This window comes from Schistocerca cancellata, chromosome 6 (assembly GCF_023864275.1).
Source record: "Schistocerca cancellata isolate TAMUIC-IGC-003103 chromosome 6, iqSchCanc2.1, whole genome shotgun sequence".
NCBI classification, from domain to species: domain Eukaryota; kingdom Metazoa; phylum Arthropoda; class Insecta; order Orthoptera; family Acrididae; genus Schistocerca; species Schistocerca cancellata.
In genome coordinates, this window is record NC_064631.1 from 7,824,950 (window position 1) to 7,850,073 (window position 25,124).

The window sequence follows — 25,124 nt, forward strand, 5'->3', positions numbered from 1 at the left end:
CATCGTAGCGTTGGTATGGCCTCGCATGTTCCTACATTATCCTAAACCGAAAGTGTACTTCAGTGAGGTCGACACTAACAGATTTTCCAGTCTTCTAAAAATAATTCGTGTCAACATTTTGCTACACTGAGCTGCTAGTTTGATGGTTTGATTAACACACACGTAACATCCCGTGTCTACTTTTGAATTGGAATTATTATATTCTTCTTGTCGTCGATGGAAATCCATATGTCGGATATACTCTGTCTGACAAAAGAGTGAAGCATATCAAGGAAAGTGTAACTCCGTACAGATACACACACCATCGGTGGGTACGTTAATTACTGGAGTTACAATTCTCTGTGGCCAGAGTACGCAAGTGTTGTTCCTGTTTAGTGCTACTGCCAGGCCTGGCAGGGCGTATGAGGAGTACAGACACCGCGTCAGATGAGGAGTGCTCACTGCGAAAGACGTGCAGACGCCGCCTCCTTGTGTGAGACAGCGTTATCCGCACCTGACAGGGTTTGACAGGTGCCTAATAACGGTTCTATATTTGGCCGGCAGCTCGAATCGTGGAATGTCCAGATTTGGGGGCATCCGCAAGTTTAAAAATGGTTCCAATGGCTCTCAGCACTATAGGACTTAACTTCTGAGCTCATCAGTGCCCTAGAACTTAGAACTACTTAAGCCTAACTAACCTAAGGACATCACACACATCCATGTCCGAGGCAGGATTCGAACCTGCGACCGTAGCGGTCGCGCAGTTCCAGATTGTAGCGCCTAGAACCGCTCGGCCACACCGGCCGGCCATCCGCAAGTGATCGTTGGCCTATGTCGGACAGCCTGGAACACGAGGCGTCGCATACTCGGCGTCAAGGGTCCAGTCAACCACATCTGATCAGCACGAGGGAGAACTGCCGTATTGCGCACCAGGAACTACGAAACCCCTGCGCTTTCCGTCTGGGAACACGTAATCGACTCTCTGACACATTCTGTGACATTCCGCGCCATTGGCCGGAAATTGGCAACAGCTGAGCCAGGAAATTACCGTCCCTGCGTGGGCCGCCGTTATGACCACGGCACAGACGGCTACGTTTGGAGCGGTGCCCAGACAGGCAAGCACAGACTGCAGATCACTGGTGCCACACTGAATTCAGCGATGAATCGCGTTCGAACTGCCCCAGATGACAACCATCGGCAAGTACGGCGACGACATGAGAAACTGCCGCATTCTTACAGGTTTCTAAGATGCGCAGAGGTGTTACTGCTGGAGTCCTGATGCGGAGAGCCACCGGCCGCGGCCGCCAGCGACTGAGGGAGTTCCGGCCGCACGACGGCAGGCCGCAGGCATCCAGCGTCCTCGTGTGCTACCCCCCATGCAGCAGTACTTTTCTACAGGACAATCCTCATTCACACATGCAACTCGTCTCTATGAAATGTCTGGGTGCTGTTGACGTACTCACGTGGCCAGCACGATCTCCAGACCTGTCCCAGATAGAACGTGCGTGGGATCAAGTCGGATATCACCTCTGTTCCAGGGCCAGTATGCAGGATAACATCGTATAGCCTCTCCACCCGTGAATCATTTCGTTCCTCCCCTCGGTTCCAGGTGCTTCACACTTTTTGCCAGGCAGTGTTCGTGTCGTATGAAGTGGAAGAGTTTTGTCGCAGCTGGCTCTCTCAGTGGTCTCACAAATTCGGTGGGAATGTCATAAGCCGTCCATTGCATGCTACTTGCCTCGACCTAGGTCGTTCTGAGCTCCTCCAGAGAACTGGTAGAAAGTAGAATAGCGGCTTTCCGATTTTAGAAATTACGAAGTACACAGTCCTATCTAGAAACTCAGATTACACATGATGGTGTGTGCAAAGAAAATGTCAGGAGTAGACTTGACATACGAAGGTATCGTTCGTCAATACAAGAGCTCACTGATATAAGAAACTGACGTGAAATGCGAAAGGAGTTGTTGAACGGAGGATGGCATTGTACGAAAGTAAAACATGGAGTAGCAGAAGTCCGGAAAAGAAAGAACAAAAAGCGTTAGATATCTGGTGTTACCGGAGAACGTTAAAAATTAAGTTGTCAGATAGAGTGCGAAATAAAGTGAGAGTAAGTGAGGGAAGAGGTTTGTCAGACATCCTGTACAGCACGAAAGACACTGGACTGGCATTTACGAATAGCAGAAGATGACCAAGACTACAGTGTGCGAAATAGACTACAGAGGGTATTGTGTAGGAGTTGCTAGTGATGAACAGCTAACACAAGGCAGGAAAAAAGGGAGAGCAGTATCAGAGCAGCACTGAGCGCCAGCATGAAAAAAAAGGTTGTCCGTACATTCGCAGAGAGAGAGAGAGAGAGAGAGAGAGAGAGAGGGCCAGACAGAGAGAGAGGGGTGGGGGATAAGTAAATTGATCCTATCTATTGCAGTGATACAAAAAAAAAAACGTATTACAACCAGCTGTTTACATCACATCGACATATCTGGAAAACTGTAAACGAGAAGTGACACTTGCGAACTGGTACATCAACAGAGAGAGCGATTCCACTACCGTTCTGATACCACGAGAATTATCACGACGAATCCGTAGGCTGAAATTACGATCGACTTCGGTCCATGAACCAGTCTTCTTGCAGTAAAAACAGTAACTAATGCTGCTCATTGAGCCTTGTTGTTCCGATAAGATATTCAGCTGATACCTCGTCCAGTGCCAGATGAGGCTCACTTGTCACGCTTGTGTAACATCTTTCGTCGGGGGCGTCGTTCTTCGGACTCACTCACGACGTGAACAAAAACATGGACAACCTCCAGGCGAGGGCGCACCTGCTGGGAATCTTGGCGGTAGGACTCAAATCACCAGATGTTAACGGAAGCAGACCACGTTCCCCGGTTGTGCTTCCGCAGCTGTTGTTGACGGAAAGTCGTGGAAAACTGGCTCCGCTTCTGGGAGCGCGACGCGTTATCGCGCCGGACACCCTTTCCACGCATGATGACCTCATACTAGAAGGCGGCACCCACGGACTATAAGACAGTAGCCACGGCTAGAAGGCGGCAACCACGGACTAGAAATCAGCACCTATGGTCGTGCATAACTGTCGCTGACTGACTGGCGTCCTGTGTAACGACACAGTAAGTTCGACGTGGTTTCAGAACATAATTTTCTGTCTTTAATTTGTCAGTTTCTTACGACCACAAATATTTACGCCAATGTTCTGTAAACATAACAAGTAGTGCATTCGTTAGTGGTATCGAAAACTACTTGTGTTAGTACTTTTATTTTGTGTGCGCAAAGTTTTAATTTAATTTTTTTTTAATTTTCATTATAAGTTTTCTTAAAGTTTTAAACAATGCAGAACGTTTATTACAAAATAAAATATATATGTTAATATTTTTGTTAGTCCTACAGCATAACTGCACAGGGTAGATGAAAGACGTTATCTTTTGATGGCAGAGACTAAGAGTTGGAGTCTGTTGGTGGCAGTGTGCTTTGGATATAACACTGTGTGTAGTTGGGGCGCTCAGAGAAAAACATGAAGCATGGTATACTTGTGTTGGCGACGTTTCGAGAAGTCTGAGCTAGATATTTATCACCGTGGATTATTAATCATAAAATTGTCATGAAGACGCCGAGAGACACACATACAGGAAGATACGGTCTGCTGCTAAAGTCACGACATCCCACTTCCACGGTACATCTACGCGGTGTGCCAGATGGCACGTCTTTGCCTGTCGATAGGTTGGTTGCGGTCGGCCGGTGGGCTGCTTGCCGTGCACCGGCGGCAGGGCGGCAGGGCGGCGGCGGCGGCGGCAGCCGGGACCGCAGAGTGCCGGCTGTATGTGAGGCAGGGTGTAATGGAGCGTGGCGTGACGTATGGGGCCACGGCAGTCGGTCTTCTGTGACTGACCTGCAACTTTGCAGCGGCTACTGCCGTCAAGTCTGTGGAGACCCGGAGTCACTGCCTTCAGAAGGGAACGAGGCCCCTGCAGCATGGACGTGATGGTGCGTTGCTTTCGATGGAAGTTGGTAGAGGGGAGACCCTTCCAATTATGCTGTACAGGTAGGCCGAGTCGAGGGTCTTCTATGTGTTACGCCTTCTGAGTAATTGCGTATTGAAGGGAATTTCTTGCTCTGAATTGACATTATTCATTGATTGATGCCACTTTGTTTTGCCCCAAACACGTGGGCAGCGTAACTGGTCTTCGTCTTGTGGCCCCGTAAGCATTATAGAACGTACCGAAACAAACGCTATTAGTGATTGCCTACAGCGTTAGTGCGTATACTGTGATGCGAGTATAAAGTGTAGTGTAGGGTGATGTAGGGACAGAGTCAAAGTGCATTTTTGGTATCAAACCATTTTCACATAACTGTGGAGTGCTAACCGTGTTATGGGACCTCACGTGGCTTTCTTTGTATCTTGCTAGGCAGCAGGAGCTGTATCATATAGCATGTCCGTTTCATATGTGTCTTAGATATGGCAACTACCAATAATCTGAGTAAACAGTAAACAGAAAGACCCAAACAAGAAACAGCTGTTGGATAAGTGGAGATGTACCACGCTGGTGACGAAAGATGTAACTCCATGAGCTACTTCGCCGATGTTCGCCAGTTACGTACAGTGAGTCTAAAAAGTTTTCATCTAGTTGTAATTTTTTAACAAAACCAAGTATATGTCACGTGAAAGGAAGGGAACATAAAATGTGAACATCCAGTCATATGCAACGAACCTTCGTAAGTCATTTTTTTATTGACGGACAAGGAAATAAATACATCCAAAGCGATAACAAATTTGACAAAATGGAGAATTTATTTTAGGGCTACTACGAAAAGTATTTGTCCACTCATATTTTTCTGAATTTAAAATCTGAAAATATGATTTCAGTTACAAAAATTATTATTTAGTAGAGTTTTCCTTTACAGCTATTACTGCTTGTAGTCGTCTGGGCATCGACTTGACAAATTTTGCTGTCAGAGAGGCTGGAATTTTGTCCCACTCGTCTTGAAGTGCTTCTTTCAGGTCTGGCTTGTTAGAAATGTGTCCTCTCATGAGGCTATCTTCCAGTAATTTCCAAAGTTGTTCAATAGGATTAATGTCTGGGCTCTGACGAGGGGTGTTAAGTTGTTTTGAGGGATTGTACAGGAACCACAGCCTAGTATTTAGAGCCGTATGCTTTGGGTCGTTATCTTGTTAAAAAATGTAATTTCCTTGCAGACTAATTTTTCGGCGCTATGATGCAGATTGCCTTTAAAATGTTGATATGCTTATGGTGATCCATTGTACCATCTGTGAAATATAATTTTCCAGCAGCTGAAGCACTCATATAGCCCCACACCATCAGGGAGCCACCACTGTGTTTAACCGTTGGCACAAGATTGCGTGGCAACATCTCCACATTCTTCTTACGCCACACCTTTCGCCTGTCATCCTACCCGAATGCGTTATATCTGCTCTCATCAGAAAATATTTATTCCAGAAATCTTACTTTTTGAATCTATGTTCCATCGCAAAATGAAGACGTTTCTTCAGATTCTGTCCATTGACGCAAAATTTCTTGCGCGCACCCGGCCGTAATACTTGTTGTAACTGCGACCGAGACGGTTGCGGGGTTGAAATGACGGAAAGCGCGGCGGGACCCGCGGAGAGGTTCACGAACAACAACACAACGGGAGAGGACGGACACGACCAACGAAGGACAGAACGAACAACAACAAGCTCGAACAACGGAGTCACAAGGAAACCTAACAAACACGTCCACTCGTACATAGAACAAGGAAGTAAGTCAGATGTCTAACGCGGGGCGATGTGTCCACAGACGTACGCGAGATTAGACTGGCTGGCTGAGCTTTTTTTTTCCTTTATTGAGTTTCGATTCCCCCCGAAGGGGGCGGACTAGCAGGAGCTTAGTATGCCACTCTTCAGCCTACAGACTTTGTTTCAAAAAGATGAAGATAACAAAGAATAAAAACAGGCGATAAAATCGGAGACTTAAATGGTAACATGGCAAAAAAAATCGTGGAACTTAAAACATAGAACAAAGACATAGAACAAAGGAATGTTGATGCTAAGAAAATACATATGAAGCAGACAGGTAAAGTAATAGACAGACAATTAAAAAACACGGCGACAGTCTGGTTTCTGTTCGCAAAAGACATAAAATTCACACCCAGCGACAGCATGGTTCCTGTTCGTAACACTTTGGAAAGACGAACAACACGGAACATTCACTTGAAACACTGCACTAAAAAGTTGGCAAATATAACAGACCACAGCCAAGAGAAGGTGGGGGCAAATTGGACAGACGCTGGGAAAAGAAAAACGGGGGAAGGAGAGGAAAAGCGAAGGGGAGAGGGGGGGAAGGAGCTGATGGAGGATGAGGACCCATAAGAGGGGTGGGGGGTGCTAGGCAGACGCGACAGCGAGTGGGGAAGGCAGAGGAGGGGAATATAAAAGGACTCAGGGGGGGGGGAGAAGGGAAATAGGGAGAGGTTGGGGGGGGGGGGGAGAAAACAGGATGGAAGGGGGAGAAGAGGGAACCCAGGGAAAGGATGGAGGAAAGAAGGAGGTGAGGATCAGAGTTGATAGGATGGATAAATGGAGAGAGAGAGGGCGTCATCCAGGAGGGGGAGTTGATGGAAGCCACCTTGGGAAAGGAGATGGTGTAGAGATGGAGGGTAGGAGGGACACAACAGTGAAGGCATGGCAGAGGGTGGAGATGGGAGAGGAGAGGAGCTACCAGGGGGTGAGGGAGATCAAGGCGGCGGGAGGTGTAGAGTATGCGGATATGTTCGAGGAATAGGAGCAAATGGGAGAAAGGAATGAGGTCATAGAGGATTCACGTGGGGGAGGGGAGGCGTATACGGAAGGTGAGGCAGAGTGCATGACGCTCGAGGATCTGGAGGGACTTATAGAATTTGGGGGGGGGGGGGGGGGCAGATATCCAGGCAGGACTGGCATAACAAAGGATGGGACGGATTAAGGATTTGTAGGTGTGGAGAGCAACTCCCATGTCCGGCCAGAGAGGAGTTTGAGGGAGGCAGTTGTGGGCTTTGGATTGGATGGAGTGGAGATGAGGGATCCAGGTGAGGTGACGGTCAATGGTGAGGCCAAGGTAGATGAGGGTGTGGGTGAGGCGGACAGGACGGGTGCAGACGGTAAGGGAGAAATCCAGGAGCCAGAAGGAGCGAGTGGTACGACCTACAATGATTTCCTGTGTCTTCGAAGGATTGAGTTGCAGGAGCCACTGGTTACGCCATGCGGAAAAGAAGGTCAAGGTGATTCTGAAGAAGGCATTGGGGCCGTTGGAGGGTAGGAGTGAGGGCGAGGAATGCGGTGTCATCGGCATACTGCAAGAGGTGTACTGGAGGGGGGGGGGTGGAGAATATCTGTCGTGTAGAGGAGGTATGGGAGAGAGGAGAACAGAGCCCTGGGGCACACCTGCAGAGGGGTAGAAGGTGTGGGGATTGGCATTATGGATGGTAACATAGGAGGGGCGGTGGGAGAGGAAGGAGGCCATCAGACGGATGTAGTTGACAGGAAGGGAATATGTTTGAAGTTTAAATAGAAGACTGGGATGCCACACACGGTCGTAGGATTTTTTGAGGTGAAGGGAGAGAAAAATGGTGAAGTGACAGGAATTAAGCTGGAGGGAGAGGAGATGGGTGAGGCGAAGGAGTTAGTCATTGGCAGAGAAGGAAGGTCGAAAGCCACATTGGGTGTCAGGGCGGAGGTGGTGATGGATGCGATGGATAAGGATGGATTCCAAGAGCTTGCTGAACACCGATGTGAGACAGATGGGACGATAGGAAGAGGCATCAGATGGAGGCTTCTTGGGTTTGGAGAACATCAGGATACGGGAGGTTTTCCACCAGTCGGGGTAGACGCAGTGGCAAGGATGATATTGTAGAGGGTGGCAAGGACTGAAAGGAAGGAGGGAGGGCAGTGTTTGAGGTGGCGGAAGGTAATGCAGTCGAGGTCGGGAGCAGTGTTGCGTTTAGTGTGGAGTGTGAGGCTGATGTCCTGTCTAGTGATGGGAGTGATGAGTCCAGATGGTGATGTGTGGCCCAAGTACTGGAAGCTAGGAGCAAGGGGAGGAACAGAGGTATTCGTACGGTCGATGACGCCAGGGAAGAGGGAATAATCAAATTGGGGATTATCTGGTATGAAAGAAACATCAGAGAGGTGAGAGGCAACTGAGGTTGTCATGAAAGGGACAGTCATCAAGGAGGAGAGGGTATTGGGGGGTGGGGCAGTTCCCAGTAAGGCGGTGGAAAGCAGACCAATACTTGGAAGAGTTTATTGGGAGTGTGATGTTGAGTTGTGTACATGTCTGGCACCAGGTGCGGGGTTTCTTCACAGTAAGCAGGTTGCGGACGTGTTGTTGTAATTGCTGGTGGTGGGTAAGTGTGTTCTGGTCACGAGTGCGGTGAAAAGAGCGGTAGAGGCGGCGGGACTCTCTAAGGAGAAGGACGGCATGTGGAGGCAAGGGTGGGGCGGTGAGGGTGGATGGCTTTGGTGGGGATATGGGTGGCGACGGCGTCAGACAAGGTCTGGTGCAGGAAGGCAGCAGTACAAGAGATGTCATCAGGAGACTGGAGAGTAAGGTCGTGGCCTTCAACCTGGGTGTGAATGGAGTCCCAGTAGGCATCCCAGTGGCATAGTAATCATGGACAAGTTTAGGAGGGATGTCGGGGCGAGGAGCGTGAGGGGTGGGGGGGATGGCGACCACTAGAAATAGAGGAGAACAGGAGCATGGTCACTGCCAATGAGGTCAATGACATCTGGAGTGATGCGCCCAAGGAGATTGGGAGAGGCAAGGACAACATCAGGAATGGTGTTGGATTCGGGTTGGGTGTGCTGAGGCAGGGGAACCAGGTCTCCCTGGAGGGTGGTGATAAACCGATGCCACCGCTGGAGGTCGGCAGGATCACGGCTGTGGATATTGAGGTCAGCAGCAATCATGTAGGTGGAGAAAGTGCGGTCAATGCGGGCCAGGAAATCATACAGGATGGGGGTGCGAGGGCGGACATAAATGGTGGCACACATTACAGTAAGGATGGGGAAGAAGAGGCTGAGAGTGAGATGTTCTGCAGGATTGTTAAGGAGAGGTTGGAGCAGCACAGGGAGGTGCTTGAGGTGACCTATAACAACTCTGCCATGTGCCAGAGGGTACAGGTTATCGGTGCAGCAAAGGGTGTAAGGAGCTGTGGAGATGGAGGAATGGGGTTGAAAGAAGGTTTCGTTTAGGACGAAGGCATCCACGCGGTGCTGAAGGAGGGTGTGGAGGAAGAGGAATTTGTGGGTGGGCAGGGAGCGAATATTGTGGTACAGGATGCTGTAGTGTTGTTGTATCATGGGAGGGGAGAGTTAGACGAGGGTGGTGAGGGGGCTGAAGGTGAAGTGGGCCTGGTTGTGTGAGTAGGTGGCATAGGTGGTAAGATGGAAGATGGAATGGGCAGCGAGGGCGATTTGGGAAAGGGTGTGGGAGCGTTGGAAGGGGTGGATGTTTTGGAGCACAATGGTGATGAAACGGATGATGTCCTCTGCAGTAGGCGGAGGGCGGAGCGAGTTGTTGGGGTGGATGGGGTCACCAACAGGACGGACAGGGACGGTGAGCTCAGGGGTGACTGGAGGAGGTTTCGCTTTGCACTTCGAGGAGTAGGTAGGATGTGGTTCGTTACAGGTGTTGCAGGAGGGGGAGAGGTGAGGTTGGGGCAGTTTTTGAGGAGCTGGATTAGAGAGTGGCAGGTGCTTAAGTACTCTACCGGGGGCGCCGCCATTGGCCGCTGGAACCACGTGTTCTACTGTGGCGCCCTCACACTAAAAGCGGGCCAGGAGGCGCGCTCCGCCACAGCTTACGGCGCGATGGTGCAGAGACCTCTAGGGGTCTTCGACGTCCATGACGTCTGGCAGAGATTCAAATTCCGCGGCGCGCGGTACCAGAATACCCATACGTTTTGAAGCTGTTTCCGATTGTGTTGGCACATATCTTATTTCTCCAAGACTCTAACTCAACAATCAACTTAGGAGCGCTGATTTTAGGCTGCTTCAGTTCCCTCATGATAAATTCCACGTCTGCATCAGTCAAAGTGTGAGGTCGTCCGGTACGTGGTTGATTTATTAATGACTTTGTTGCGCAAAATCGATCTATTATCGACTGAACCGTCGATCTATGTCTGCCGACTACTTAAGTAGTCTCGTAAGAAGGTGTGCACTTATTATGTATGCGTCGTCTCACTGCCGTTACGGCCCACGGCGCTAACTGCACTGTATCGGCGCCGTTCAGAACCGCAACAGGCGACAGAGTGGGGCGGCGCACCGTCGACTCCAGGGTGTGCCGTGGGTCAGCGACGCAGCTCAGCCTCTGCGCGCAGAACTTCGGCACGTTCAGGTGGTGGACGAGTACTTGATGAACTAGCTCTTGTATTACATTTCCTATTTTGTTAACCTTGCTGTCGATTTGCATGTATTTTTCCCTTGCTTTTCAACAAGAATGACTTACCGAGGAACTTCTTACATGACTAGCTCTTTAGATTTTGAATACATTTCTTTTAATGTTAGACTTTGTTTTCTAAAAGACATGCAGCTGGACGAATACTTTTTGGACTCACTGTAAATATTTCTTTTGTATTGGAATTATACAGAATTGTAAAGGTGGTTCGATGAACCCTCTGCCAGGCACTTAAATGTGATGTTCAGAGTATTCGTGTACATGTATCTTTATGTCGTACGTTAATGTGTTTTTAAACTTATTAATGAATGAATTAGATTGGAGTTTTGGATTTTAGTAATGTTTATTTTGGTTCCACGTTTTAATAAAGCTACTCTTACTAACGGTATCAAGTGAAAATTTTGAAATAAGAGCGCCTGCTCTGTGCGTTGTGTTCATTTCCTCTCCCAGTATGACCTCGCTGGACACTGGTAGTCCTAAGCATAATAGTGTACGAGTCAGTAAGACTTCAATATCTGAGGAAAGGTAGAGAACATTGCTGTGCCGGCCGCTTATTTGACGATTCTGTTGCTCTTCAGTACCACAGGGTGAACACTTAAGCCTGCTCTGTTTTCTTAGAATGATTCCACATCAGTTGTTAGACTGCAGAGAACACTTACCTGTGTCTTACGAGCGCTGCAGCAGGAATTGGGAGAAAGCTCTCGATACGAAGGTAGCGAGAAGCATGCATTAACCACATTTCGTAGATTTAACATGTCTCAATAGCCAAATTATCGATCATGTACGTAATCCAGGAGTCATAGCTTAAGTGAATGGATACACTGACCAGTCAGAACATTTTCATCAACGACCTGCTATTGATATAAACCCGTCCAGCAGATAGCGGCGTCACCTGACGGGCAGTTACTGGCAGTCAGACGCACGCGCGGTCCACGTAGCATCAGTGAGGCTGCTCTGCGTGTGTAGCGTGGCGTGGCGAGGCACGCGCTCTGGATTTGGCTGAGGCCAGATTGTGGTGCCCAGGGGCTCGGGGCGAGCACTTCGGAAACTCGACGAATTGTCGGATGATCGAGCTAATCGGTTCAAATGGCTCTAAGCACTGTGGGCTCTAACATCTGAGGTCATCAGTCCCCTAGAACTTAGAACTACTTAAACCTAACTAACCTAAGGACATCACACACATCCATGCCCGAGGCAGGATACGAACCTGCGACCGTGGCAGGAGTGCGGTTCCGGACTGAAGCGCCTAGAACCGAACGGCCGGCGATGATCGAGCAATGCCGTGGTGAGAGTCTTCAACATGCGGCGAAACCGAGGTGAAACCACGTCCAGACGTTATGGGGTTGGGAGACCACTGCTCATTACAGATATCGGACGTCGTGGGCTGAGCAGACTGGTGAAACGGGACAGGCAGCGAACTGTGGTGGAACTAGCATCAGACTTTAATGGCTGGCAGAGTACAAGTGTGCCTGAAGAGACAGTGCACGGAACAGATGAGGTCCCAGCTCCCACCACCGGTCCACCAAGGCCTCGCTGCTTCCGTGCCATGACGCGTCGGCGCTGTTATCCGTACCAAAGGTGTACGTATTAGGCACGTGGTCGTAATGTTACGGCTGATAAGCGTATGTATCTTTTACATCAGGTAAAGGAAATGCACTGTAGAGTGTTGGCTGTGGGACATAGGTCGACGGCAATGGATCTGCTGATAACTATGGATGTCTCATTGTTTTTAATGTGCTTAAAGTAACACAGAGATTTGTTGAAGATTTCAAAAGATGCACGCCATGAACTTGTGCTGATTCGTAGCAGTCGATGCATTAAAAGCGTTTTATCAGGTACCATGTCTGAAACGAGTGGGACAAATTGTCTTGAGGAATGCCACACGATCAACATCTGCGTCAAACATTTAAAAAAAATAAGTCAATGTGGCCCCGGTATTCCTTCACTTGAATCCAGATGAAATGTTGAGCCGGAAATTAGTTCACGGGCACGGTAAACAAATTTTATAAAGCTCTTGACAGAGCCACCGAGATACGCAACACTGATTTTTCAGTTACGCACCAATTTGATTTCCAGTTACTTTATCGTGTTGGATATAATAAATTTCTCAGTCTTCATCGAATATTTTAATTCATCTAAATTTTGAGAGGAGGACTTTGGAGCTGAACGTGATGCGAAGAATCCTGTACAACTGTTTCAAACGTATGCCGGTTTGCTGTCACTATTCCGGAGACACCGATGTGAGAAGAATGTGTAAGCAGACAGCTCCTCAGACGCTGTGGTCACTAGACGCGGCCTCGTATTTTACACTGGCTGTCTGCACCGAGATGAGAATCTGAAAATGTTCCAAGACTGAGAACAGACGAAAAATATTTAAAAACATTCTCATTCGTAGCTCTGTTATTGAAACGACTACGTCAACTGTTCAGGTAACAAAATGTACTCGCAAAGAAACACTATTGTATGTGATATGGAAGACGGAGATAGATCGATAAAACGATGACGGTTGTAATTTCTAATGCGTACCGTTGCCGACTCGGTAGCTGGTAGTTACATATATACGTAACCGTATCCCACGAAAAAAATTCGTGTGTGGGGGAGGCGACGGTGAGGTGTGGGCCGCCGCCGCCGCCGCCAGACGTGGGGACGGTGGCGCCGGTTGCGCTGTCAAGGCGCCAGTCAGACTTGCCTGGTGTCGCGTCCACGACATGCTGACCACCGTGCTGACACACGGCGGCGCTCCTCGTTCGTGGACGTTGGCTACCTCGAGGCCTTCCCGCCTCTTAAGGAGGATGGAGACTTCACGTCCGACTTTAAAAAGCAGCCCTCCGCTCTCAAACTATCCAAATGTTGCAGATGGTGGACGCGAGTAGCTAGGTAAATTTTCACCACTTGATCTCATGTGCAGCTTTAATTTATGCTTTTGTGGATCTGGGTTTCTTGTCTGCTGTTATGAATACACCTTCTCCGTGGCCCATTAGTCTATCTTTAGATGTATAATTAGATTCGGTACAATCTCTGCTGCCAATGTCTAGTTTCTGGCAGCTGTGTACAGAACTACTTTGTGTTATCTGGGTTCCACTGCTTTTTAGGAGTGCTTCAAACTCTGACGCTTTCAGGTGAATTCATCAGCAGAAGATCACCGGGATGTTAATGTAACAGTCTCGTAAAGAGGATGAGGGTATTTGGTTCGGCCTGACGCTGCTATTTCGGGGTTTGATTCAGCTATCATTATCTCAGCTGCATGGAGAGCCACTTCGTCTAAAACAAAAACTCAAAAGTATAAAAAGAAAGAGCTTATGTGTGATCCACACAGTCAGGTATGCGGATGCCAGCTTCTGATGCCCGGTACACTCCGGCTCATTGAAGGACAGTTCTAATCCCTATGTTTCAAGTCGAGGAAGTTGCAATCCAGTTTGTCTGGTTGAAGCCTTCGATTCGACTCAGAACCACAGGATCACCAGAACATCTGGAGACAGCTCTATAGACTGTTAGTTTCAATCAAATTCCGTGAGTTTCGTCAAGAACATACATTATGAATTTTACTCTGGCCACTTGCAGAATCCTTGAACGTATTTTCAGCTCGAATGTATAAATTTTATTGAGGCCAAAAATCTTACGTCCACGAATCAGTAATGTTTTAGAAAGCGTCGCTCGTGTGAAACTCAGCTTGCTCTTTTCTCACACGATATACTGTGAACTAAGGATGAAGGGCAATAGCAGATCCCATATTTCTAGACTTCTGGACAGCGTTTGACACGGTGCCCCACTGTGGGCTGTAAAAGAAGGTGCGAGCACATGAAGTAGGTTCACAGATATTGCAGTGGTTCGAAGACTTCTTATGTTACAGAATCCGGTATGTTATCCTCGAAGGCGAATGTTGATCAGAGACAAGATTTGGCGCACTAGGTGGGCAGCAGTCTGACGATGCTGTAGTGTACGGTAAAGTGTCCAAGTTGAGTGACTGTAGGAGATACAAAATGACCCAGACAACATTTCTAGTTTGTGTGATGAATGAATAAATGTATAAAAATGTAGTAAATGCCGAAGTGTAGCAAAAACAAACCTTTAACGTTCGGATTCAGTATTACTAGTGTAATGCTTGACATAGTCAAGACGTATCAATATCTGGGCGTAACGCTGCAAAGAGGTATGAGGTGGAAGGATCACGTGAGAACTGTGGTGGGAAAAGCGAATGGTTGACTTCGGTTTATTCGGAGAATTTTATGAAAGCGTGGTTCATCTGTAAAGGAGGCCGCCTACAGCACGCTAGTGTGGTCTGTTCTTTAGTATTACTCAAGTGTCTCGGATCCCTCCAGGTCGGATTAAAGGAAGGTATGCAGGCAATTCAGAGGCGAGCTGCTAGGAGAGGAGAGGAGAGGAGAGGAGAGGAGAGGAGAGGAGAGGAGAGGAGAGGAGAGGAGAGGAGAGGAGAGGAGAGGAGAGGAGAGGAGAGGAGAGGAGAGGAGAGAGCCCGAACACTTGTTGCCAACAGGTCACGAACAGCCACGGAATGGTCGTGGGAACGCAAGCTTGACAGAGAGAAATTCTTATGGTCAGTTTGAACAACATGTCAGTGTTACGGAAATGCCTCGGGAACTCAAATGGGAATCCCTGGAGGAAAGGTAACTTTTTTTTTTCGAGGAAGCTGGTTGCAGGACGATTCTGTTCCCTTCACCGTACATTGCGTGTAAGAAGCACGAATTTAAGATACGATAAATTAGGGCTTATATAGCGGCATATAGCTATTTTTCTCTCGTTCTATTTGTGGGTTGAACAGAAAAGGAAATGTCTAGTAGTATACCTTCTGCTAGGCACCATAAGATTGGACTGCGGAGTATTGATATAGAAGAGACATAGTTCTTGCGGGATGTGGCATGCATGCATGATGTGGGTGAGAGGAGAGGAGAGGAGAGGAGAGGAGAGGAGAGGAGAGGAGAGGAGAGGAGAGGAGAGGAGAGGAGAGAGCCCGTACACTTGTTGCCAACAGGTCACGAACAGCCACGGAATGGTCGTGGGAACGCAAGCTTGACAGAGAGAAATTCTTAGTGTGAAAATAGCAACCAACGGAACCGCAATAACTCGCGTAATTCCTGGAATGATCCACGCTGATCTGACGACAGGCACGGCTATGCAGATCGCTATTGCAGAGGTGATCGACGCGATGACAGGCGGTTGGCGGAATTGGTGAAGGCGGAAAGCCTCGCTCGCGGGGTGGAATCACAGCTAACTATTTGTAGTATCGTTCCCAGAACCGATCGCGGTCCTCTGGTATGGAGCCGAGTGGAAGGCTTAAACCAGAGGCTCAGACGATTCTGCGGAGATCTGGGGTGCAAATTTCTCGACCTCCGCTATCGGGTGGAGAAATGTAGGGTCCCCCTGAATAGGTCAGGCGTGCACTACACGCCGGAAGCGGCTACAAGGGTAGCGGAGTACGTGTGGAGTGCACATGGGGGTTTTTTAGGTTAGAGAATCCCCTCCCTAGGCCCGACAAGACGCCTCCTGAGACGCGGCAAGATAGGAGTAGGCAAAATGCAACAGGGAATAACAATATTAATGTGCTAATAGTAAACTGCAGGAGCGTCTATAGAAAGGTCCCAGAACTGCTCTCATTAATAAACGATCACAACGCCCATATAGTACTAGGGACAGAAAGTTGGCTGAAACCAGACGTAAACAGTAACGAAATCCTAAACTCAGATTGGAATGTATACCGCAGAGACAGGCTGAACAGTGAAGGGGGAGGCGTGTTTTTAGCGGTAAGAAGTGCAATAGTATCGAAGGAAATTGACGGAGATCCGAAATGTGAAATGATTTGGGTGAAGGTCGCGGTTAAAGCAGGCTCAGACATGGTAATTGGATGTCTCTATAGGCCCCCTGGCTCAGCAGCTGTTGTGGCTGAGCACCTGAAGGATAATTTGGAAAATATTTCGAGTAGATTTCCCCACCATGTTATAGTTCTGGGTGGAGATTTTAATTTGCCGGATATAGACTGGGAGACTCAGACGTTCATAACGGGTGGCAGGGACAAAGAATCCAATGAAATTTTTTTAAGTGCTTTATCTGAAAACTACCTTGAGCAGTTAAACAGAGAACCGACTCGTGGCGATAACATATTAGACCTTCTGGTGACAAACAGACCCGAACTATTTGAAAAAGTTAACGCAGAACAGGGAATCAGTGATCATAAAGCGGTTACGGCATCGATGATTTCAGCCGTAAATAGGAATATTAAAAAGGGTAGGAAGATTTTTCTGTTTAGAAAAAGTGACAAAAAGCAGATTTCAGAGTACCTGTTGGCTCAACACAAAAGTTTTGTCTCAAGTACTGATAGTGTTGAGGATCAGTGGACAAAGTTCAAAACCATCGTACAATATGCGTTAGATGAGTATGTGCCAAGCAAGATCGTAAGAGATGGAAAAGAGCCACCGTGGTTCAACAACCGAGTTAGAAAACTGCTGCGGAAGCAAAGGGAACTTCACAGCAAACATAAACATAGCCAAAGCCTTGCAGACAAACAAAAATTACGCGAAGCGAAATGTAGTGTGAAGAGAGCTATGCGAGAGGCGTTCAGTGAATTCGAAAGTAAAGTTCTATGTACTGACTTGGCAGAAAATCCTAAGAAATTTTGGTCTTATGTCAAAGCGGTAGGTGGATCAAAACAAAATGTCCAGACACTCTGTGACCAAAATGGTACTGAAACAGAGGATGACAGACTAAAGGCCGAGATACTAAATGTCTTTTTCCAAAGTTGTTTCACAGAGGAAGATTGCACTGTAGTTCCTTCTCTAGATTGTCGCACAGATGACAAAATGGTAGATATCGAAATAGACGACAGAGGGATAGAGAAACAATTAAAATCGCTCAAAAGAGGAAAGGCCTCTGGACCTGATGAGATACCAGTTCAATTTTACACAGAGTACGCGAAGGAACTTGCCCCCCTTCTTGCAGCGGTGTACCGTAGGTCTCTAGAAGAGCGTAGCGTTCCAAAGGATTGGAAAAGGTCACAGGTCATCCCCGTTTTCAAGAAGGGACGTCGAACAGATGTGCAGAACTATAGACCTATATCTTTAACGTCGATCAGTTGTAGAATTTTGGAACACGTATTGTGTTCGAGTATAATGACTTTTCTGGAGACTAGAAATCTACTCTGTAGGAATCAGCATGGGTTTCGAAAAAGACGGTCATGTGAAACCCAGCTCGCGCTATTCGTCCACGAGACTCAGAGGGCCATAGACACGGGTTCACAGGTAGATGCCGTGTTTCTTGACTTCCGCAAGGCGTTCGATACAGTTCCCCACAGTCGTTTATTGAACAAAGTAAGAGCATATGGACTATCAGATCAATTGTGTGATTGGATTGAGGAGTTCCTAGATAACAGGACGCAGCATGTTATTCTCAATGGAGAGAAGTCTTCCGAAGTAAGAGTAATTTCAGGTGTGCCGCAGGGGAGTGTCATAGGACCGTTGCTATTCACAATAGAATGGCAACTGAATCTCAATGTAGACAAGTGTAATGTGCTGCGAATACACAGAAAGATAGATCCTTTATCATTTAGCTACAAAATAGCAGGTCAGCAACTGGAAGCAGTTAATACCATAAATTATCTGGGAGTACGCATTAGGAGTGATTTAAAATGGAATGATCATATAATGTTGATTGTCGGTAAAGGAGATGCCAGACTGAGATTCATTGGAAGAATCCTAAGGAAATGCAATCCGAAAACAAAGGAAGTAGGTTACAGTACGCTTGTTCGCCCACTGCTTGAATACTGCTCAGCAGTGTGGGATCCGTACCAGATAGGGTTGATACAAGACATAGAGAAGATCCAACGGAGAGCAGCGCGCTTCGTTACAGGATCATTTAGTAATCGCGAAAGCGTTACGGAGATGATAGATAAACTCCAGTGGAAGACTCTGCAGGAGAGACGCTCAGTAGCTCGGTACGGGCTTTTGTCAAAGTTTCGAGAACATACCTTCACCGAAGAGTCAAGCAGTATATTGCTCCCTCCTACGTATATCTCGCGAAGAGACCATGAGGATAAAATCAGAGAGATTAGAGCCCACACAGAGGCATACCGACAATCCTTCTTTCCACGAACAATACGAGACTGGAATAGAAGGGAGAACCGATAGAGGTACTGAAGGTACCCTCCGCCACACACCGTCAGGTGGCTTGCGGAGTATGGATGTAGATGTAGATGTAGATGACAGAGGTCAAGACGTGGTCGAAATACGTCGAACACATCCCTGGCGAAATCCTCCGAATGATTATGATGACAATTACTAAGTGATCTCACATACTTCGTAGGATAAGTTAGATTAATTTTGTAAATAATTTCTTATACGGAAGAAGAAAGTATTAGCTGGTATGAATTTACTTTCAGTAGAGGAATCTGTTGTCCTTAGAAAAGGTGTGAGGAGAAGCCACATTATAAAGTAAGCTGGATAAATTTTAAACTGTCGTGCGTTTGAAAATGCTAACTAAAGCGGCGAATAAATAAAGTCCAGTGAGAAATAGAGGACAGCTGTACCTATAATATATAATGATGATGTATGTGAAGGAGTCAGGTCGAATAAACCGTAAGATAACGTTACGCTCAACAAAGCTGCACACAGACCACGAAATCTGTTTGTTGCATAATGGTTCCATGTTAAAATAATTTAAATTTTTTGTGACCGAAATGATTCGTAAACCGTTTGACTGGGCAATTGGGCAGCTGGCAAAGAAGTCTCTTTCAGGTCAAAATGTCGTATAAGTTATTGAACATCTGAGTTTATGCAATGATTCCTTTTCACAAAGAGGAAGATCGTGGGTAAAAACAATAATAAGAACATAGTAAAGAACAAAGAAAACGTGCAGTAGAAATAACTCCAGGAAGAATTCTATTACAACTTCAGGTGCACAGTGCAGTAATGTGATGATTAAGACGGTACTGATGTTGTGGCGAACGAGTAGTTTTGTGTGCGTTGTTTTAATTATGTATCAGCAGCGCAGATGCAGTGAACGTTGCGTTGTTGTGTTTTGATAGTGAAGCAGCACCAACAGGAGGATTTACGGCAGCAGACGGTGGGTCATTAATAATGATGTTATTTTATGTTTGCACAGTTGCAAAGGGGCGCTGCGTGGTTACGTTAGATTCGTGTGTTTTAGTGAGCCGTTTTGACGTAGGAATGTTACTTCGTCAGAGTTGAGAGGTGTATTTAAATTCTATGTACTGTCCACAGGAAGAAATATATCGAGTCCAGGCAATACTTGAGATACAAAATTGAAGAGAAAGAATGCCCACGTTTTGATTAAGTGGAATTGAATGAAAGAAAATACGTTTGGGTCGTAACGAAATTCGTGAAGGAGAGAGTAAAATTAGGTACAAATTACATAAGGTGGAACGGTATGGTATCCTTTTTTCAGCTCTTAGCGTTTACGAGAAGGTAAAGATCTTTTTAATTGTTTGTGCTCCTATTGAGTGCTCATGTCTGGTGTTTTGAAGCTTGGAAATGTTGCAGATTACGACGAAGAAATTGTTGTAACAATAAATCTGAGCGATCTAATCAGAAAAAGAGACATCTAAATCTCAGGGTGTTATCATAAAGAGCAGAAATTGGGGAGTCAAGGAAGTCATCATGTAAAGATACGAGTGAGTATGGAACTTTGTATTATGTAGCGTTTTGTGGAGGTAAATGGAAATTTTGGGTGATTTTTATGTGTAAAACTGAGGTTAAATTATTGTTTTACTATGGGATCCTATATGTTAAGAGCACTGCCGTCTTCATGGCATTTAATGATGACCTCAAGCCATCGGTAGTTAGCATCTTACTAACAACAACATGTTTGCAGTTGCCAAACAAGATGGTTTCAATATTCATAGAATTCTTAATTTTCTTTAACGGAAGATATATGAATAAGTGTTTACTTTACAACTGCTCAACTTAATTTAATGAGTTAGAGTTATTATATATAAAAGTATAATTTTTACCATTGATACCATGTGATGTGAATGCTGTTTCGTTTCATTTGTTAATATCTTTTAAATAATATTGTCATTTTCGTCATAAAAACGAATTTAGAGTCCATATAGACCACTAACACTATAAAGTCTTTGTGTTATATGTATTTCTTATTTTGTTTATTGTATATTTATTCCACCTGTAAACTGTTTGAAGGGACCAGTTGCACATGTACGCACCCGGGTGAGACATATACGAGACTTGGAGGGACACGCACGAACGACAGGCGAGATCGGCACGAGAATCCGTTCGGCTTCGATGCAGACTGGCGGAACTGAAGTCGGACGCCTCACCCTCACTTACACGGGATACGCTCTCACTGGCATTCGCTTTCAACAGAGTCCACCTCAGTGGCGCACACCACTCCCACACGGAGACGCTTTCCTGCAGCGAGCAGAGCGAAAAAGAAAACGGGGTGGGGGTGGAGGCAACAGACTGCGGAGAAGTGATGGATGGCGGGTCAGCTGCAGTACGTCGCTAGCAACTCACAGACTTTCACCCTGGCCCCACGGTCGATCTAACTCACCCGTTTTTGCTATTAGACAGTCACTGCACAAATATATGAAAAATAAACACTCTCACATACTAACTGTCGTGTACTAATAGATTTGTTGTAAGCAAAACAAACTGTGAAAATTCGCTGTTGGCAATGGACACCGTGGCAATCAGCTTAGAATCGTTCTTCAGAAGTCATTTAGCTAAAGAGTTAAATTGTCTGTGTGTAGGTGATGTGGCGCACTGCGCACTGCCACTGTAATGAGCACAAGTAGCTATATATAGAAACTTAGACTGTCAGCTAGTGACATACCTTGCAACGCGCATCTGTGAGTAATGAACATTCAAGCAAATGGCAACTCACCAAATATTTGCACATTGTACCTACTGAAACGGCATTTCACAAACTGCATCCAGTTATCACAATTGTTAAGCCACGTTTTTAAGAAAGCGGAATCTTTTGGTTCATACACAGTGGATAGTCATGCTCTTGAAAGTGTAATGGTCGCTAAAATCGCCACAAAAGAACCGTCATGCTCGCCCACTGATGAACACTGTCTGAGCTCTCAAATTGCGTCGCACATCCACGGGAAGACATCCGCATGACGTTGTATTCTTACTGTGTGCTCTCTCGTGTGAAAACTTAGTTTAATGTGCTTAATTTGCGTGTCATGACAACAAATAGAGTGTGTTTAATGGAGTTTCACTCCAAAACAAGTGTTTTTCTACGTATAAAACTTTGTGTTTTCTTTTATTGCGTTTTACACGGACATTAGCCCTTGGGTAACACCTGTTGTCAATACAGAGTAATTTTATGACGTTATCTTTTATTCTAACATACACGTGAGTTTAGCTGTCAGGCTACATTTCTTTGCCTCATAGAAACACGATTGTTTGTAAAAGACACGGTGATTTGTAATTTTCTGTCTCACGGCTGTGCAAGAGTTTAGAAATGACATATGATTTTTATATTCCTTATCTTCTTTACGAGTGTCATGCTTTGATGTCTTATATGTGCAAAATTCTTTTCAATGGAAGCCGTAAAAATGTTTTCTAAGATGAACTGCATTATATTTTGGTTCTGTGTTAAGCTGATCTACGCTTATGATGTTTTGATGTTATGTAAAGCTGATCTGTGTTTATGAACAAGATTGTAATGTAGTATATAAGAACCATTGTAATATGATTTGTTTTCTTTTTATGCTCTGTGACTGTCTTGTCACTACTCTCAATGACGTAAAAGTGGTTTCGCGCCATATGTGCTCATCTAAGAATACTGCTGTGACTCAGCTACTGATGGTGATTTTATGTAATTCATTCTTTTGTGCTCATGTGGAAACATTCTTTGTACTAAATTGATTTATATAATATTTCTCTTTTTGTTTTTGTGTTTTATTTGTTAATGTCACAATTTCATGTTTCATGTATTTAGAATAATCAGACAACTATATGAATGAGTAATCTCTGTAAAGCAAATGGCATGAATGGGTTTAGTTTACTGTAAAGTTTTCGTATGTGTGAATGTTGTCACAATACCAATGCCACTTGAAGATAGTAAGAAGAAACTAAGTTAAAGTTAATGTAGCAGAACTGCGTAATATAGTAAATGATGCTCGCTGAAAATAATTTTTCTATTAAAACTGCTTATTAATATTTTCTTGCCAACTTCTAAAGTGAATGTTCTCAAAACTGTGGCTTATAGAGTTTTGCAAATTAAATGATCACAGTGCAGTCTGTTGAAAATCACCCAAAGGTGAGATATGAATTCTGATGAAATTCTGCTTCCATGCAGACTAATTTTTTTTCAAAGTAAACTGATACTAGTGAATTTCAAAGATTGTTTACTAAAATGAGTGTGTGGGTTTCAGTTCTGGCTGAAACATTTCTTTCCTAATTACATCAGTCAATAAATAAAAATGTAACCGTACGCCACCAGCAGTGAATTTAAAAGATTGTTTACTAAAATGAGTGTGTGGGTTTCAGTTCTGGCTGAAACATTTCTTTCCTAATTACATCAGTCAATAAATAAAAATGTAACCCTACGCCACCAGCATAAGACTCTGCCTATCAGTGCCCACAGTAAGTATAAATTTTGGTACCAGTTCTCACCTTCAAAGAGTCCGCTAAAAAAAAGGAAATCTTTCTCCACTCCCTAGCCAAAAAATAAGACAGTGTGTCCTTGCTGAAATTGTACTCTTTGATGTAGATACCTGGGAAATTACCATCCCCTGTATCTCCTTCTCAAATGCCTACTTCCTGCCCAGTGAGCATCTGTCATATACTGCACTAAACACTGTTTTGTTCTGAACAAATGTCTTAGAAATAGTCTATTCACGCTATTCCCATCGTATCAAATTGACTGACTAATTAACTGAACCGATACACTCTGTGTGAGATAGCTGTCCCTTGCTTCCTATTGGTGGATACAAGAGCCGGCATATTTGACGGGAAATTTTCGCGTTATCCAGTATTTGATTTTGCAACTACCTGATTCCTAAACCCTACTCTTCCCCCCTTCTGGATTTTCCTTGCATACTTTTGGTGGATACTGGCACAGGTAGGTCGTTTGGCAGGAAACCCATTACGCTGGAGGTAGCTGAAATTTTCAAATTTCAGCTCAGTTACATGCAATGTCCTTAATTTGAGAGAGACAAGGAACGAATGGTGTTGGATTGCTGTGTGTGCTTGCAATACCGCTACCAGAAAAAATAAATTGATCCATCGGGAATTTGATGTTGCTATTGGTGGTTAAAGCACTATACAATACCAAAGTTGGTTCTCTTATATACATCAGGATGAAGAATGAGGAGGAAGAGGTGAAGGAGATGGAAGGATCTACCACCTAATAGGATAGTAACTACAACGTATAAAAATGGTTCAAATGGCTCTGAGCACTATGGGACTCAACATCTTAGGTCATAAGTCCCCTAGAACTTAAAACTACTTAAACCTAACTAACCTAAGGACATCACACACACCCATGCCCGAGGCAGGATTCGAACCTGCGACCGTAGCAGTCCCGCGGTTCCGGACTGCAGCGCCAGAACCGCTAGACCACCGCGGCCGGCTACAACGTATACCACACCCACTATTTCGTTGCAAGAAGAAACCACTGGACTGTACTGAGAAGCAGTAAACACCGTACACTTAAACAACGTTCCATTCCGTAGTAGTAGCTGTCACGGTTAGTGATTGGAGACTGATGAAACACTGGTACATCCCGAGCGCTCATGTTCCGAGGCCCACACACAGCGCCCCAGGCAAGAGAGTCGCGCAGCGCTAAGTGCAGACGTGGATGCACGCCTCAGCGACGGCACGACGTTTGCAGCAGGAGACAACTATCTCGCATTATAGGGTGTCCAGGTTGACTGGAGTGTTAGGAATTCGGATGTTATCAATACGTCCAGCGCCGACACTTGTCAGTGAACGAAACTGAATCTTCTCAAAAATCCACGTAAGGTCGGAGAATACTCGCGACACACGTAATCATGAAGTCTGCCCAACCCATACTGAGTATTAGTTCTCCATTCACCCGCTCAGAGGGCGACACGGCGAGGTCAACCGCATCCCTGCATCCCCCAACCCCCCCCCCCCCCCCGGGCTGTTTTGGGAGGATCAGAGTCATCGTTGACAGTGCAGAATCTCAGTCTCTCTGTCTCTCTCTCTCTCTCTCTCTCTCTCTCTCCCTCTCTCCCACATTCCCTCGCTCCCTCTACCCCTCTCCCTCTCTCCTCGTTATTTTTGTAATACTCAACGGAGTAAAACTACGAATTATAAAAATCCGCTAACGTCACCCGGTAGAGAACTCAATAAGATTTTTCCGTGTCTCTCTCTCAGTATACAGGGTGAGTAACCACCGAGAATAACTCCGAAAGTATGATAGGAGCTGAAACGTTTGCGGGCCAAAAGTTACATGGGACAATGGGGGCCATAATATGACGTTGGTCATAGATATGAAAGTGAACTTTTTTTTTTAATGGGATGCTATGATTTGGTACTTATATTCTGATAGGGGCTATCGACACGAATCCAGAATCCATTGCTGTGTAGCAGTAAGGTCTTTGAAGGTCAACGAAGGTCACAAAGTCACAAAGGTGGCATGAACGTTCATTAACACAAGGTGTTCGTCTCAATGTAGTGCTGCAATTTTTATCATGGATTGAGTGGTATTCCTTGTCACATCGGCACTTATCGAAGCACG